The following is a 16,994-nucleotide window of genomic DNA, read 5'->3' as shown; positions in this document are numbered from 1 at the left end:
GTCGAAATTATTCCGGAGCCCTCGACTACGGCACCTTCTTCTTCCTTTCCTCTCTCACTCCCTCCCTTATCCCTTCCCTTACGACGCGGTTCAGGTGTCCAACGATATATTAGACAGATACTGCGCCATTTCCTTTCCCCCCAAAAAACCAGCAATTATTATTTTGGAGAATAGAAATGGTGCAGTATGAAAATGAAAATTCGTTTTGAGGAAAGGGAATATTGCAGTATCTCTCTCACATATTGACGGACACCTGAATTGTGCCGTAAAGGGATAACGGAGGGAGCGAATGAAGAAAGGAAAAAAGAGGTGCGGTACCGGAGAACTCTGAATAATTTCGACCACCTGGCGATCTTTAACATCCACTGACATTATACAGCACACGGGTACCTTAGGAACTCCGGATCAGCAGCCTAGCACGCTACCCACTCAGCCACCGCGGCATGTATGCGCAGTATCTGTCTCATATCGGCGGGCACCTGAACCACGTTGTCAGGGAAGGGAGGAGAAAACCTTAATTGTTGCACTGTATTAAATTGGGAATGAAAGGTGGGGATAGTTGTTGCGCTCGGTGGCAGTTCCTATTCCAGGACCCCATTGGCCGCGCTGCTGCCCGTGCTGTCTACTCCAGGGCTCGTGGGCATCCAGGCACGAGCTGGACAGGGTCGCCTCGCAGACCTCTCTTGTTGACTGACTTATCACGGCTGTATGTGCACTGTACTGGCAGGCCCACAAATGTGGTCAGCATACTGCCCGCAGAATTTGAACCTGCCCACGAATATAGGGTCCATGTGTTCTATTATGACGGTATTTAAGAAAGGCCTGGTTTGGAGTCGTGTTTGTAGGGGTGTGCTATAAGCAGACGAAACCCTGGACACCGGTACACCACGCAAAACACTCATGAGACATCGAATATAGAGTGACCCGAAAGACGCGGGATTGATTCGGACATCGGCGGTCGAATTGCGTTAGAGGCGAAATTCTAGAGGCCTGTCATCTGGCGATGTCTGTGCACGTTAAAGAACCCCAGGTGGTCCAAATTATCTGGAGCCTTTCACTACGGCGTCGCTCATAGACTGCGTCGCTTTGGGGCATTACTCCCATAAACTAAAGCAAAACAAAGTTCTTAATGAGTATTAGCCAGTTGTCAATTCTTTTAACTGAACAGTTCACAAAACTTGCTTACCTGGTAAGAGAAATTGTCCACGCATTTCTTGGAGAAGACGGGTAAGTCTCATGTGAGCCTTGTCCACATGTGAGCCTTGTTCACATGATATGGGTGCCAGGTCATAGCGCTGTGACAGCCAATCAAGTTGCGGACTGCCCGGCAAAGGCGTCCCTTAATGGCCCCGTGCTACCTTTCATTCCGGCTGCAGCATAAATTACAGCAGCGAGGTTCCGGCGACAAAATTTGTTAAGAACGACAACTGGATCTCTTTTAAGGTCTTATGATTGCCTGCACTTGAGGTATACGTGGAGCAGGCAATCCTGCCATTCACGACAGGTTGAGGTATCTGTATCAAGGCTCCGCTGCCGGATAACACCCTTAAATTTTTATTTGCACAGGTCTGGATTGGCGCTTACCATATTTTGTTGTTTTGTCGCCGGTACACTATGATGCGAAGATGGTTTCTAGAGAAACCTCCACAACAGCTTGCCGTTTGTTTGAGCAGCCCAGTCTTATTTCGTTTGGAGCCACCATACTTGGGTACAGCCACAAGTCTGTTTTTACTTTCTGAACGTAAAGGCGCAAAAAACACAAGGACACAGACTAAGGCAGACAACACGAGCGCTTCGTCCTGTGTCCTTGTGTTTTTTGCGCTTTTACGTTCAGAATGGAAAACCAACTCGCCCAAATGCAGCCATTATTGTTTTTACTGCCGTGCAAAATTTTGTAATGGAATCAAGACAGCTACCTTGTTAATTTTTAAAAATTTTTTCAATAGTATTTTTATTCTTACAATTATCATTATCATTTAACTGCTCGGCTATAAACATCAGTCCCGATCTCCTGCGTGCGTTCTGCATTTCCCGTTTCATTTCGTTGTTCCTTTTTGTTAACTTCTTCCGTCCTCACCATTAATTTTAATTTAGTCCGGAATTATTTACCTCAAACACTCTCTGTGCCCTTCCCCCCCCCATTCTTGACCAATCACCCTATGTGGGCATGTGCCATATTATGATAACAAGTCTCGTGTCATTGTCGACGGCTTGGAGAGAGATGGCAAATGAATAGTGCCACTTCAGCACTCGCTCAGCACTGGTAAATTATAATAATAATTATAATTGGTTTTTTGAAAAAGGAAATGGCGCAACAGCTGTCTCATATATCTTTGGACACCTGAACCGCGCCGTAAGGGAAGGGATAAAGGAGGTAGAGAAAGAAGAAAGGAAGAAAGTGGTGCCTGAGACCTCGTAGGGGAGGGCTCCGGAATAATTTCGACCACCTGGAGATTAACGTGCACTGACATGGCACAGAACATGTGCACCTTAGCGTTTTGCCTCCATAAAAACGCAGCCGCCGCGGTCGGGTTTGAACCTGGGAACACAGGATCAGTAGCCGAGCGACCTAACCACTGAGCCACCGTGGCGGGTAACTGGTAGATCGGATCCATCTTTCTGGTGATACCGGTGAGTGTTAAGTAAGGTCATCGAGTCGGCGTCTATGAGGCATCGACACAGGAGCCTAGTTCCGAGGAGGAGGAGGAAAAACTATTTATATTTAGTAAGATGTGTAATTAGCGGTCTTGGGCTGGCTTCTTCATCTTTCGATGAGTTGCTTCAGTTCGTCTTAAGAGGGTTGGGGCCCCTGGTCCAGGGCTCCACTGAGGTATGCCGCCAGGTAGGCTCTCCGCACCTATCCGCGCTGAATGGCCGGTTCCTCGCTGGAGAGCATCCACTCCCAGTGCTCCGAACTCGGGTTTTTATTTATTACAGCTAGATCCTTGTTTTTCTGACAGATGCAGGTTATGTGCATCAACGTGGGTTTTTCTCCACACGATGGGTGTTTGTTGCTGTATTGCGTGGGGTAGATTTTGCTTAGGTATTTAGGTTGGGGAATGTCCCCGTTTGCAGCAACCTCCGGCCGACTGCTTCTTTTTGGTGTAGGCTTTTATGGGGTGGCGGATATTTGAGTCGCGTTCCCTTGTGATAGTTTAGTTCCGAGGATGCAGAGCTTCGTCGACTACGAGCCGGAACGGAAACCGGTGGTCTCAACGCCTGATCGGTAGGCGCCGGGAACGAACGACTAACCCAAGAGCCACCTCGCATCGCTGCCGCCTAGAACACTCTTTTGTTCTCGTGACTTGAGGAAGAATGGAAGGTCTGCCGTGCCCACTGGCTCGTGCTGAGAAACAATCGCAGGCACGTGCGAACAGAGAGGATTTGAGGGAGACGCGCGAAGCCGGAACATCCTGACCAAGGCTATACCTTGCTTCGTAATTTTTATTTATTCGACTTTTTGAAATGAAAACTGGTTTTCAGGAAAGGAAATGACGCAGTAACTGTCTCCCTTATCTCGGTGGACACCCGAACCGCGCTGTCAGGGAAGGTGGTGGGCGGTTACAACTTTACTGCCACAAAATGGAAGGGATTAGTTGGGGCGAGTGTAGGGTGGCCTTTAGTCGGGGGCGACCTCTTGAGCTCGTGTGGTGAGGCGCAGAGTGTCGTCGGAGAGGGTTTGCTGGTGCATTCCCATAATACATGGTCTTGGGTGTCGTGTGTCCCGTCACTGCAGTACGGGCATGTGGGGCCATATTCATCATTTGTGATTAATTATAATCGGTAGGGGCTAAGAATTGCTTTTGTTTGTAGGCGTCAGATTGTCGTGGCTTGCGCCCTGTCCAAGTCGGGGTGAGGGGTGCATCTAAGCACACGATGAAAAAATATGAAAATTGGTTTTTGAAGAAATGAATCAGCGCAGTATCTGTCTCAAATATCGGCGGACGCTTGAACCGCGCCATAAGAGAAGTGATGAAGGGGGAGTGAAAGAAGAAAGTAATCGCACAGCACACGGGCGACTTAGCGTTTCGCCTCCATCGAAACGCAGCCGCCGCGATCGGGTTCGAACCCGGGAACTCCGGATCTGTAGCCTAGCGCACTAACTACTGAGCCACCTGCGGCGGAGGCTTGCTCGCGATAAAAGTTTGTAATCTCCGCGTACGAGCGAGGCACGTAGGCGGGGGCGTTCGTTCCCGAGAGGTCTCCTTTCCCCCGGTTGGTTAAAACCTCAGGCTAGATGGTCGACCCCCTCTTTTCCGGAGTTACCAGCGTGAGCCAGAACCCATACCACATTGATGTGATCGAGAGTTCGGTTGCGCAGAATTCGCATTGCGAGCGCACTTACAGCTTTTTGGCGATATTTTGAATGGATCCGCGATGGCCAGTGCGATAGCTACTTTCTCTGCTTCGCGTATTGAGCTAGCGTGAAAGGTTGTGTCGTTAACGCGGGCTGACTTGGAGTGGCCATACATGCCAGGTATGTTCCGCTTTTCATGTGTTGAGCTGCATCCACGTACACTGCTCGTGGTTCGTTCTTGTGCTGTTTCACAAAGGCCGGCGCCCTTGCTTTCCTGCGGGCGTCATGTCTGCCTGGCAGCATTTTCTTGGCTACTGGCTTAACAACTAGTCTACTATAGTAATGTCGACTGATAAATATGATGTTGCACATACCTCCTCAGCGGAGTGTATGTGAAGTTTGTCCGGAATTACACCTCCCGCAGCAGTGAGCGAGAAGCGGGTAACTTGTGCTGGCTTATGGGCTCCGATTAGCTCAACGAGCGTGTTAAAAAATACCAACTACAGCAATCAATCTCAGTTGGCCTATACCGGCAGGCCAACGGCCGCATTGTATGCTGTTTTAATGATGCCATTAAGTGCCTCTTCGGCCCTGCGACGCAGACGATAGTATGGAAAAGGGTACTTGATTCGAGTTCTCATGCATGATTGTATGATCCTGCACAGGTCGGCTTCTGTCATGCCCCTGCGACATTGTGACAATGCGCCTCACCAGCCGCCTAGGTGGTGCGCCGTTCCGCGTCACCAGCGGATCGCTTCTTTGTTGTGAATGGGCAACTCAATGGGTTCTCAAGGGTCGGGTGCTGCCTGTGAGGCTGAGATCGACTGCTGCAGTTGGGTGGGTGTGAGTTACAGGAGCTGCTTGCTGGCGGTGGTGTTTAATTGTACGTGGGATGTATAGGCTGCCAGCACCGCGACAGCGGGAATGATACGCGTGTTGCTGATGACTACAGTGAAAAGGTGGTGTTCTTATTGTAGTGGTTATGACAGCTCTTCTGTGCAGCAGTGTTTCGCAGGTAGTAGGTTTCGTTCTGATTTAGCCGGTGAATACGCAAGGCCGTTCCCTTGCGCGAAAGAGGGTACAGTGTCCATACTGTGTGGATGCCCATCTTGAATGGGTATATCCTGTGAGGTGTTTAGGTACTTCGAGCGCCTTAACCGCTTAGCCACCACAGGTGCCGCTTCTGCTTCAGTGCCGCGTTTCTGCTGCAATGTTGCGAATGCCAACCCATGCAGCGCACATATGTCACTACTGTCGCGCAGCTTAATGCGTGACTGAGCTGTCCACGTCATAATCTCATTACCTTAGACCTTAACCTTTTACATTGACCTTTGACATCCGGCTCATTTGAAGGTCAAAACCGCAAGCACCGTGAAATCATTATGAGGCAGCGTAGTGAAGCTTTCGCTTCAAAATTAACGTAGACAATGTTGCCAACGTCAATGAAAGGCGGCGGGCTATATTGCTCCAGTGCCACGTTTTTGCCACTACGTTGTCACGCCAACGCATGCAGCGCACATACCTCACCACCACCACGTTGTGCAAAGCGCGATTTCTGTGTCATTTCCGTGTAATTTCTTTAGATAACCAGGAGTTATGAAAATTTTAATCATCAAATGAAGAATCCAAACACGTGTTGCTGACGACTACAATCAGAAGGTGGGGTTCTGATTCCAGTCGTCATGGAAGCTCTACTGTGCAGCTGTCTTTTGGAGGGGGTAGCTAGGTTGCTGTTAGATGGTGTTGTGCCGATTAATGCGCGCGTAGTTTTGTAGCGTGTGGCCAGTGCGGCACATGGCAGCCCCGCAAGAGGAACAGAAGTGATGTCGCTCAAGCGATTGTGTTTAAAAAGCGCACTTCGCCGATGCGTGAATAATATCTGCACTCTTGACCGTCAACTCGATGGCGACGCTTGTTGCCTCTGTACATGTACCGGTACGTTCGCGATAGTTGTGTTGTTGGTGTCTGTTTGAAAGGCATGAGAAAGAAATCGATGATATTGGCAAGAGGGTCGACGAAATTGAAAAGAAACAGGACGCAGAAGACATTGGAAAGTTGAAACTTGAATTGAATGATATGGAACGATACAGCCGTTGCCAAAATATGGAAATTCGAGGATTGTCCCTCTCAGCAAATGAAAACTTGCTGGAAAAAGTGAACGACCTTGCCAATCAGCTCGATTTGCCTTGCCTCACGGAGAGCGATATTGAGGGATTACACCGTCTGTCCTCTCGACCAGACACTGTACCGCCTGTATTGATCAGGTTTGCGAAAAGATTGACAAAAACAAACTGGATGGCTAAGCTTGCAGGCCTCAAGGACGGTGTCTATTTTGTTGACAACCTGACTGTCTTGAATAAGAAACTGCTGTGGCTTGCAAAATCCGCCGGCAAAGAAAAAAGGTACGAATTTGTCTGGACAAAGGAAGGGAAGGTCTACGTTCGAAAGGAAGCAGGGGCAAAGGCCATCAGGATTGGGTGCGAGGAAGACTTGGCTAAGCTAGTGTAGTCTGATCTCGTATACGCACTTTAAACGAAGATCCGCTTTTTGTCACCATGCCCTACTACAATACTAATACATTTAAGGACTTGCTCACTAATGCTAGCTACTCTGTAGATAAGTCTTTATCTATCTATCATTTAAACGCTCAGAGTTTGAAAAATAAAATGGAGCACATCGAAGGCGAAATAGAAATTTTATCGCACAAATTTGATGTCCTAGCGTTTACGGAAACTTGGTTTAGCTGTCAGGAGGATGTTATCCCCCTGGCAGGGTATGAAAACGTATCTCAGTTCAGGGTAAATAAACGAGGAGGGGGAGTATCCCTGTTCATAAAGAGGCGCCTGCATTTTGACGTACTGAACAAGTATTCACTGGTGACTGACAATTTTGAAGTTGTTACTATCCGGTATTATAATATAGCTATAATGGTGGTGTATCGTCCCCCTCACAGTGATGTGGATGTGTTTTTCCAGTTTGTTGAACCTTTTTTGGAATTTACCAGTAAACAAAAAATGCACGTTGTATTACTAGGTGACCTGAATATTGATATCATGAATGTTAATCCAACACAAATCAGATTAATGGAAATGATGTTACCTTATGGCTGTGACAACATCATTGATGCGCCCACTCGAATAAGTTGTCAATCGGAAACCTTACTCGATGTATGTTTCACAGACTTTTCACCCTGCAATACCAATTCTGGTGTTTTCTCTTCGGGAATAAGCGATCACCTTCCCTTTTTTGCACTTTTTTCATGTGCGAAGGTACCAGATACTTCTGTCTTTATACGCAAGACATTTGACCAAAAGAACATTGATAAATTTTGTTTACTTCTGTCTGAAACTGGCATGGATGAAGTAATAAAAACAGAAAACCCATCTGCCGCGTATAACTTCTTCCTTGAGAATACACTGGATGCGTTCGACAAAGCCTTTCCAGTTGTAGAAGTCAGGAAATGTAGGAAAGCAAGAAAAGAGTGGATCTCTGGTTACCTTCTGAAGCGTATTAAACAAAAAAATGCCTTATTTGCACGATTTCTTGACACGCGCAATCAAGACGATTTTAAGGAATTTAAAAAGTTTCGAAATAAACTAAACCTTGACTTAAAAAAGGCAAAGTCGCTTTTTTATCGCCTAAAGTTTTCATCAATGCAAAACACTAGATCACTGTGGCAAAGCATTAATAAACTCATTGGAAAGAAGCAGCACGCTCTTCCTTCGGAAATGCAAATCAATGGAGTAATGTATAGCGGTGTCTCTCTCGCCAATAAGCTGAATGCCCATTTTTTAAATGTAGAAGATTGTACTTCGTATAATCTTCCCTTAGCTGTAAAATCAGTCGATTCCTTTTTGGTCCCAGCTTGTGAACATTCAATATTTTTATCCCCAACTTCTGAATATGAAATTCCTTTCATTATAAACTCATTTCGTAATACATGCTCTCCTGGCCCAGACGGCATTACTGCACTCGCAATAAAAGCTGCTGCTAAGATTATTGCCCTTCCTCTTGCGCATATTTGTAATCAAATGCTTCTTAGAGGAGAGTTCCCGGATAAAATGAAGTCTGCCCGTGTTACAGTAATTTTCAAAGCAGGCAACAAAAATGATCCCAATAACTACCGTTCGATATCTATACTGCCTTTGTTCTCCAAAGTTGCTGAGCGAGTGATCTTCACGAGGGTATACAAATTCCTGCATTCCAACAATATCATCTCCAAGGAGCAATACGGATTTCAGCCCGGAAAATCCACGCAGGCAGCTCTGCTCGAGATAAAAAACAGTCTGATCCATAATATCGAACATAAGCTCTACACTGTCGGTGTCTTCCTTGACTTCTCCAAAGCCTTCGATTCCATCAAGCACGACATACTACTTCATAAGTTATACACATATGGTATCCGCGGAACACCTCACAGGTTACTACAAAGCTATTTGTCAAATCGCACTCAGTTCACGCGACTAAATGATGCCATATCCGACGCAGAATTAATCAAATTTGGCGTTCCTCAAGGATCCATACCGGGGCCCCTTCTTTTTATACTATACATCAATGATATTGCAAACATTTTATCTTATTCTAGCATTGCTCTGTACGCAGATGACCCTAACGTTTTCTTTTCCGGTTCAGATCTTCGTGAACTCGAGCGTCGTTCAAATTCCTGGCTACATGAATTTATGTTGTGGCTTGCAGTTAACAGATTGGAATTGAATGTTAAGAAAACAAAGTTTATCATTTTCCGTCCCAAAAATAAGCCTATAGACTATCCCATCCAACTCCAGTTCAACAATACATTGATTGAATCCGTAAATTCTTGTAAATTCTTGGGCGTATTCTTTCGTAGTGACCTAGGTTGGGGTGACCATGTAAATCACGTCCGTTTGCGTGTAGCTCGATCTATTGGTGTGATAAATCGCATCAGGTACTTGTTGCCCATACAGGCTAAAAAGCAGTTGTATTTTGCCCTCATCCATTCACAACTGGTGTATTGCAATTTAATTTGGGGCACTTGCAACAAAACTGACACAGCCAGATTATTATCATTACAAAAAAGAGCTCTGCGCGCATGTTCTCCTAATCCTTCCTCAGGTGACTGCTTATTACAGTCCTTCAATGTTCTTCCATTCCCACTGTGCTATAAGCTTTCAGTTGCTGTTCATATTTATCATAAAATAAAGCAGGACATCACATCTTTCAGAAACAAGTACGTGAACAGAAACATACGCTATAGTCTGCCAGTCACTTCTTTTATTTCCAGTCGTGCCCGGACAAACTACGGCACCGAACACATTGATAACCAAATTTCTGCAGTTTGCAATGTGTATCCTTCCATAATTGACGAAGCTGTAACTTGTAAAACCACTTGTCATTTCAAAAAGAAAATGAAGATGCTTTTTATGCGTACGACTGACCCATCAAATACTTGTGCTATGTAGTGTTTACAGTGATAGCCTCACTCCTGTCATATTTTCTATTGTGTTGCGAACTGTAGCGTTACTGGTCTTTTTCTTTTCTCTTTGTTATCCTATGTGCCTTCATTAACTTTCAACTACTGTGAAAATTGAACTAAAGAGCTTGTTGAGTTTTAATGAATGTAACCACCCTTCTGCCTTTGATGTGTGACCCGGGGTGAGGCCTCGTCAGGAAGAATGCCAGCAGCTTCTTCCTTTTGTCTCATCCATCTCGTGGGCATGTACTGTGCATACAAGTTCATGTCTGAATAAAATGATTGATTGATTGATTGATTGATAGTCGTGCATTGTAGGGGTGTAGCTTCTGTGTGTGTCTAGCCCATGGCTGCAGATGGTTTATCTCTGGCGAATGTGTTGAAAGGGCACATTTCACTGATGCATGAAGAACATCACGAGTGCCGTCATCAACACAAGTGCCCTCATGGTAGCGACAGCTGGAATGGTGGAGTTGCGGCAGGTGATTACGGTGGCTGTGTTTGCGCGGATTCCTTTGGCGCAATTTGCATTGTGGCCTTCATTGCGTACCTTTGTGTTCTTGTTAGAAAGTTTGCGTTGTGCGTATATGTGTGCGCAAAAGGTTTTCAGGTGTGTAGTTGTCGCGGCAGCTCTAAAGCGTGTAGCGCTGATAGTGCTCGTTGCAGGTCAGGGTGGTTGTCCAGTGGCTGGAGTTTGCTGGATGCTGTCGTGTAGAGAAGGCGTACGGGGTGGGCCGTTGTGCGGTAACAGCCACCAGGAAGAACAGGACTAATGACGCCCGGGAGAAATGCTTCACTTTCAAGCATCAAGTCCGAAGTGGTGCCAGAAGCTAGATGAGTCAACCTGCAGAAAATGGAAACTTGGGATTCAGGGAACGACAGATACTGGCGCTATATTGTCATAATTCGCCGTGTGCGCGAGTTCGAGGAGACACCACATGATAGCTATGACGTCACTCAGCCCCGCCGCCTAAACCGAGCGCTCGCTTCTGCCTAGTAACGTGACAACCATGACGTCACTCAACCGCAGCTACGCCGGAGCCATGCGCTCGCTGTCTTGATAGCCTCCGCTGCCTCTCAGCTGGTGTCAACGAATTGCAACAGCTCTCGACAATTCAACGGCAGCAGTCGTCAAGGGTGATCCAAGCGAGACGCAACCAGGTCTAGACAAGCTTTACCAGGAAACTTTCGAGCTTTCGCTTCGGTTACTTAGGTTTTGTCGGATTAAACCTTTGCCTAATATTTTTTAGTACAAGTCAATCATGCGTGTTCACCAAAGCACGGGATACTTAAAAAAGAAATCTGCGCAGGCGTTGTGGCTAAAAGGCGGGCAGGAAAAAATTTATTGCAGACGGAGTTCGTGAACAAAAACTAATTTTCTAAACGTCAAGTTTGAGAAAACGTGACGGAAATCAGTAGTAGCGAAAAGATGCCTGCACATGATAATACGTTTTGAATAGCATAGCATTTCCGAAAACGATAAAATCCTTTTTGAACCATTGGAATCCCTACAGCAGGGCCAGTCATGCACCATTATCGCTGTCACACACAAATCGTTATGGCATGTCCGATATTATCGACAAAAGTTTTGAAAATGGGAAATGGTAAGATTGGTGTTAAAGGAATATTGACGATAACGGTCCATTCTTCTTCTGATGGGCAATGCTTTTGATAGCAAGACCGTTAAAAAATAATGCAATGAGTGCCCTGCGGTGACCAGTGGATTAACAGTTTAGCGCTCAAAAATGCTTTTCTCCAGAATTGTCGGGCATAGGAGAGCTGTAGAGAGATGCAGGAGTCCTCAGCGTCAGCAGCACTTGTTGCCCTAGTAAAAGTCCAGGTGCGTTCGTGATAGTTGTGGTAGTGGTGTCGGTGGCGTCACATCAATGTGGCGTCAGTTTTCGTGACTGCATTCGCACCAAAATTGTGAGCAACCGTTCTTCGCTTTTTCTATGAAGGCGAGCGCAGGTTGCGCACTGAGAAATTAAAAATACGCGCCTCCGAACGCTGAGTCCAGAAAGGTCCGAGTGACATTTTGATAAGAAAATTGGCTTATGTGGAAAACAAGTGGCGCTGTAAGTGTCTCTCAAATCTCGATAAGGCATGGAAATGAAGGTGCATATGTCGTCGGTTCGAATACGTGTCGCAAGCTAGCCTCTAATTTGACTAGCATATGTAAGCTATGTGCAAGGAGAAATCGTATGACACCACTCGGAACGCTGTACTACAAACGTTTGGTTGCTGATAATATTGGCCCGAATGCAGTAAGGCGCCTTGAAATTATTCGACGACCCCTGTGCTCGGGCGGACTGTTAACAATGCAAGCCTGGACGTTCCTGTCAATGATGTCTCGCCGACTGGCCCGCACGAATGTAGCTTTTGTGAGCTTGTCTGCGGCGGCGCCCGAATTTGTCGCCACCTTATGCAGCGATCACTGACCATTTTGAACGCACACATGTCCTGCTGACGCCCAAGTAACTGACATTTTCGACATTGAAAAATCTGAAGGACAAGGTGTCTCACAAGTTCTGCCTTTACATGCGGCGGCGATTCCTTCTCTTCAAGCTCAAGCCTTACGCACAGACAGCCCAAAGAGTTTATTGTCAGCTATAGGTCACCGTCAATGATGTACGTTGATTTCGGAAGCCACAGCTGCCGCTCTACTTACGTCATCGGGCCCCCTATACTGCCGAAGCTTGATTCGGCCTTCAAGGCGGAGCTTCCTTCCGGGACGTCGGTTCACGACCTCTGTGTTTATCCGCCATCTTTATGCATATGTTCTGAGCCGGAGAAAGTATAGATGCTCTGGGGAGTCTCTGCGTCATTTAGGACGGTGAACTAGTCACATAGGCGTCGTCAGAAGCAATCAGGCAAGAAAATAAAAGGAACGCGCGAAGGTCGAACGTATCTCGCCGTATGGATAATGCGCAACGTCTCCTTTGGTCTTTGAAGAGCTTTATTTCACTGTGCGCAAGTTAGAACCAATCAAGTTTTTTAATAACACGCAGGGACGTCAAAATGCACCCCATGATTTCAGTCCGCTCGTTAGAAGCGGAGGAAATAAGAGGAACGAAAAACGTCCCTCAGCTCGAGCACGCTCATGCATGTCGAAACCTGCCGGTCTAAATCAAGATCTTGATACCAGTTCACCAAGACTGGCGAGAGGCCACGACAACCTTTGGCCCATAGAAGCCGCGGCGCACTGCATTGTCATCCGCGTCAGCACCCAAGGGAAATTTTCTATCGCTGATAAGTCCGACGACGCAGAACGCCTTAAAGAAAAAAAGCCCTCTCGACAATAATAACGCGCGTACGCAAGCGGCAGAAAGTGACGACATTCGTGACGATTCCAGTCAGACCCCAGGCTCTCTTCAGCAAGGCGGCTTTAAAGTGGTGGCGAAGGCTGGGCCGAAAAGTGGTTTAGCGCGACTGCAGCACAACCAGAGGATGGGGGGCAAAACACTCATATAAAGAAATGATAAAGCTACAAAATTGGAATGTAATCTGCCAATAGAAAAGAAAAATATATTAGCACCTTGTTTTATGAAAGAGGTAAGTCATTTTATTAAAACCTGGCAAATTTTGTATTTTTGCAACACGCTTGACCTGCCCCCTATTCATGAGTGTGGGGTGCATTACAGCGCGTCTTTGCAGGCCTTGTTTCGATACCCGGCTAACCCGGCCACAGTGGCGGGAGCTTACGAAGCGATTTGTTATCGCCAGCTGTCTGCGATGGCGCGCCTGGTAAAGCGTATAAATTTAGCTCGCCGGTCTCAAAATGCTCCTTTTGCGAAGTTTTCGTCGTCCTTGCACGTCGCTTCTTTGTCACCGTTCGGTCAAGGCGGGTTCGGTAAGATTTGCACCCCGCTGCACCGCTGCGGCAGTTTTCTCGGTTTTGTCGTTTCCTTCGGCGTGCGGCCAGTGCGAAGTCTTTTTCCGTCTTTGCACGCTTCGCGCTCTCCTTTTGAAGCGCTTAGCGCTTCATTTCAAGATGAGCTTGCGGCATGTGAAGAAACGATGCTCGGTGGTACACTGCGACAGCGTGGATAGTACCATTGGTGTCACGCTACACCGATTCCCGCTGGACTTTCACAGGTGAGCTCTTGACAGTGTCGTCTGCTCTAGGTATGCGCGATAGCTTCGATATGGTTTCGCCGGGCTGTTCGCTCGTGTTTCATAGCTGTAACCCGTTCGTGCGTACTTGGCTTCATGTTTTCGGGGATATTTATGTACTACACTGCAGGGCACACACTTTCAGTGCTGAGGTGTGCGAAAGAGGCCCACATTTTTCTAATTTATAGTGAGTTTCATGCAGCTGACTATCACCAACGTGAACTTCACACCGGGCTCTCAGGAGCACCCACGTGCACGCTACTGACCGGGAGGCCCATTTAGAACAAAGTTTGCTACCTGACAGCTCTGAGTACGACATTGTTTAGTTTTGCAAAACCATGAAGCCAATTTGAGGATCCCCTCGAAGCTGGGAGTATCGAAACTCAGCCTCGTGTATGTGCGCGGCTTTGAGGAGGCTTTAACTGGATTCGCTCAGCAGGAGTTATTGCCTGCCTTGGTATTGCTGTCCTACATATACATGACTGTCAGGGTAATTTTAAACGCACTTCAGTCTCGTCACTCGTTGAGCTTAGAAAAGCAGCTAGCCGCGTGGCATGAGGATGAGCGTTACCGCACTCTGGGGCGCAGAGAGCTTGGCGCGAGCATTTACTACCATAGTTCAGATGTAATGCAAGTATAATTTACTGCAGTTAGCAGTGACAGGAATAATGACGCATTGGCGTTTCGAGTATGCGTATTCCTTTTGGCGCAGTTGTATCTAACGTGCATGTTGCATCACGTCCAGGTGCCGAGCGTGGGCGCAGTTCTGCCGCAACGTCAGCCTGGAGAAGAAGGCGCCGTCGCAGCTACGAGAACTCAGGATTTGCTCGAGGCACTTCGAACCATCTGTGTATCTGCCGTCAGGAAGGCTGCGACACGATGCTTTGCCTACTCGAGCAAGCATTGCCGGTAATTTTTGTTATCAAACTTTTAAGGCATTCGCCGCTCTTGAAATGTCAGGTTTGGTGAAAAAATGAAATTTTTCCTTTTTGTCGTAACCGTAAACAGTCTAGCGTCTTTTGCAAAACGAATTATGTATCTGTCTTGTGGCTTTAAAAATTACAGTAAATTTTTACCTGCACCCTGCTATGCGAAAACGAAAATGGAAGTATCGCTTTCACGTGAGCACATATAATTATATACATATCGTATATATATATAATATTCGTTTTACGTCTCTTGTATGCACTGTACACTGTATGTGAGGTTCGTGACAAATGTCCAACATAGCATAGAATTAGGTTTGTGCTTGTGGTAATCTAATGGCACAAGCTTAGTAGGCGAAGGGTGCTCAAGCGAATTTCTAGGCACGGGTGCGGAAAAAGTACACTGACGGTGTGAATACTCTTGCCTGATATTTCCGGTAAAAAAAAGGATAATGGAAGTGGGATATTCGGTAGTCTGGTATGGCAAAGGGCTCCAAAGGATCTTAACGTGAGTCTGTCAGTCTTCCGGTTCAGGCTGTTTGATGCCGCTAGCCACTTCAGCAACGGAAACCAGGCGACTCTACATGTTTTGCAGCAAGTGGGAGTTGAATCTTTCATATTCACCGTGAAACCTTGTCTCATGAACGGTCCCTGTCGTGTCCAGAGGGCATTCTCGTCCTTCCTTTGATAGCTCAAAAGAAGTGAGGGGGAAAAAAGGGTGAGCCTTCCGAAATGTTTGATGAATTTTAGTACTCCAGAACTTTGCTTTCTTGTATGCAGAGCTTCTTTTTTCATCTTCAGTCTTATCAGGATGCAATCTTATGCCGACTTGGGCAAGGTACGCTTGGTGAAAAGCTTCTCGAGATATTGTGTGCTCATGTGTTATGTATCAAAGCATGCACTGAACGATTATAGAAATGCACTAATAATTGTTTGTGTTGTTGCCTATTACCTCAGTATTCATGCTAGCGAAAGCCAATGTTTGTACAGGTTTTTATTTTTTGCGATAATTGCTTACGAATTCATTCTTGTTGCATCTCATTGCGTAGGCCATAGGCTGACCTGCATAAATCTGTAAACAATATGGGGCACATTACTTGATTTGCGAGCCATTGTTGTTTGTGTGATAGGCGAATTTCGCACTCTTCAAAGTAAAACATAGCATATGAAAATTGCAAATGATTTACTGGTGCTCCGCAGCTGCTGATGACATCAAACTAATGTGCCTAACGATTAAGGGTGGTAAACAGAATTTTATTTCATTGGATAAGCATTTTTCTGTCTAGAGTGATGACAGTGTGAACCGCATGCTGTGGAAGCTATAGTTCTTTGGAAATTATTTACTATAAAGGTACTGAATTCTCTTTTCTCTCCGCAATAATGTTGCCATTTCAGACACCTCAAGCGAATGCAGCAGCGACATGGACTGTTCACAATCTCCGAGCGAAACTTCGGCATCAGTGCGCCGGGCTGGAGAACCAGGCGAGCAGGGTTGTATGCATAACTGACATAAATGTTTTGAAAATGGTGACGACTGAAAGCTCATTGGACTGCTTCCTATGATAGCTGCTGTCTCCGGTGAACCTGTTTCCAAGGGGTACGTCCAGAGTCGGTCGTCCCAGTCGCTGCTACTCTTCCAAGAAGGTTATTGTTATTTCGTAACTGCTCGAACAGCCTGAGGAGGTATGGCTCAGATATATGCTACAATTCCTTGTCTGTGCGCTGTGCAGATGCAGATGGTGCCAGCCCTACTGGTTCTACGCTGAACCAAGCTTGTTCCCACGCCAGTGGCTTCATAATGGTTCAGTGTAAGTGTTAATTCCGCCTGTGGCGCTTGGTTATTATTTGTGTATTGTTGGGTTGCTGGCTTCCCTGTCAGAACTGTGCTGTCACTATATTTTGTTCTTTATATTCTGTGGGCGCAGCTGACCACACATATGCAGGACCATATGCATGGTCAACGAAAGGCGATCCCTCAAACTGTGATGGTCTTTTTATCTAAAGGCACCAGGACCATGTCTGTCACATCACTGGAACTTCCGTTATTGTAAACATCACGATACTAACAGTTGCGTGGCAGTATATGGACATGCTTTCTTGTTGGTTAACTGCATAGCAAACGTTGCGCATTTAAGTCATGCTCAGAAAGTTCCATAACTTCGACGCTGGGTGGAACTGCAGCTGTGGTTTTTTGTAGTCACAAAAAAGC

General features: G+C 46.4%; 1 long non-coding RNA gene across 1 annotated transcript; it reads left to right on the top strand.

The window, feature by feature from the left end:
* The first annotated feature begins 16,349 nt into the window (after positions 1–16,349).
* LOC144107052 (uncharacterized) lies at positions 16,350–16,731 on the top strand. Its single transcript, XR_013309202.1, has 3 exons — positions 16,350–16,429; positions 16,516–16,593; positions 16,711–16,731. It is a non-coding gene; the product is annotated as an uncharacterized LOC144107052 (long non-coding RNA).
* The last annotated feature ends 263 nt before the right edge of the window (positions 16,732–16,994 follow it).

Source organism: Amblyomma americanum, chromosome 10 (genome assembly GCF_052857255.1).
Source record: "Amblyomma americanum isolate KBUSLIRL-KWMA chromosome 10, ASM5285725v1, whole genome shotgun sequence".
Lineage (NCBI taxonomy): Eukaryota > Metazoa > Arthropoda > Arachnida > Ixodida > Ixodidae > Amblyomma > Amblyomma americanum.
The sequence above is the reverse complement of the archived record's forward strand: the minus strand, read 5'-3'. Positions and strand labels throughout refer to the sequence as shown.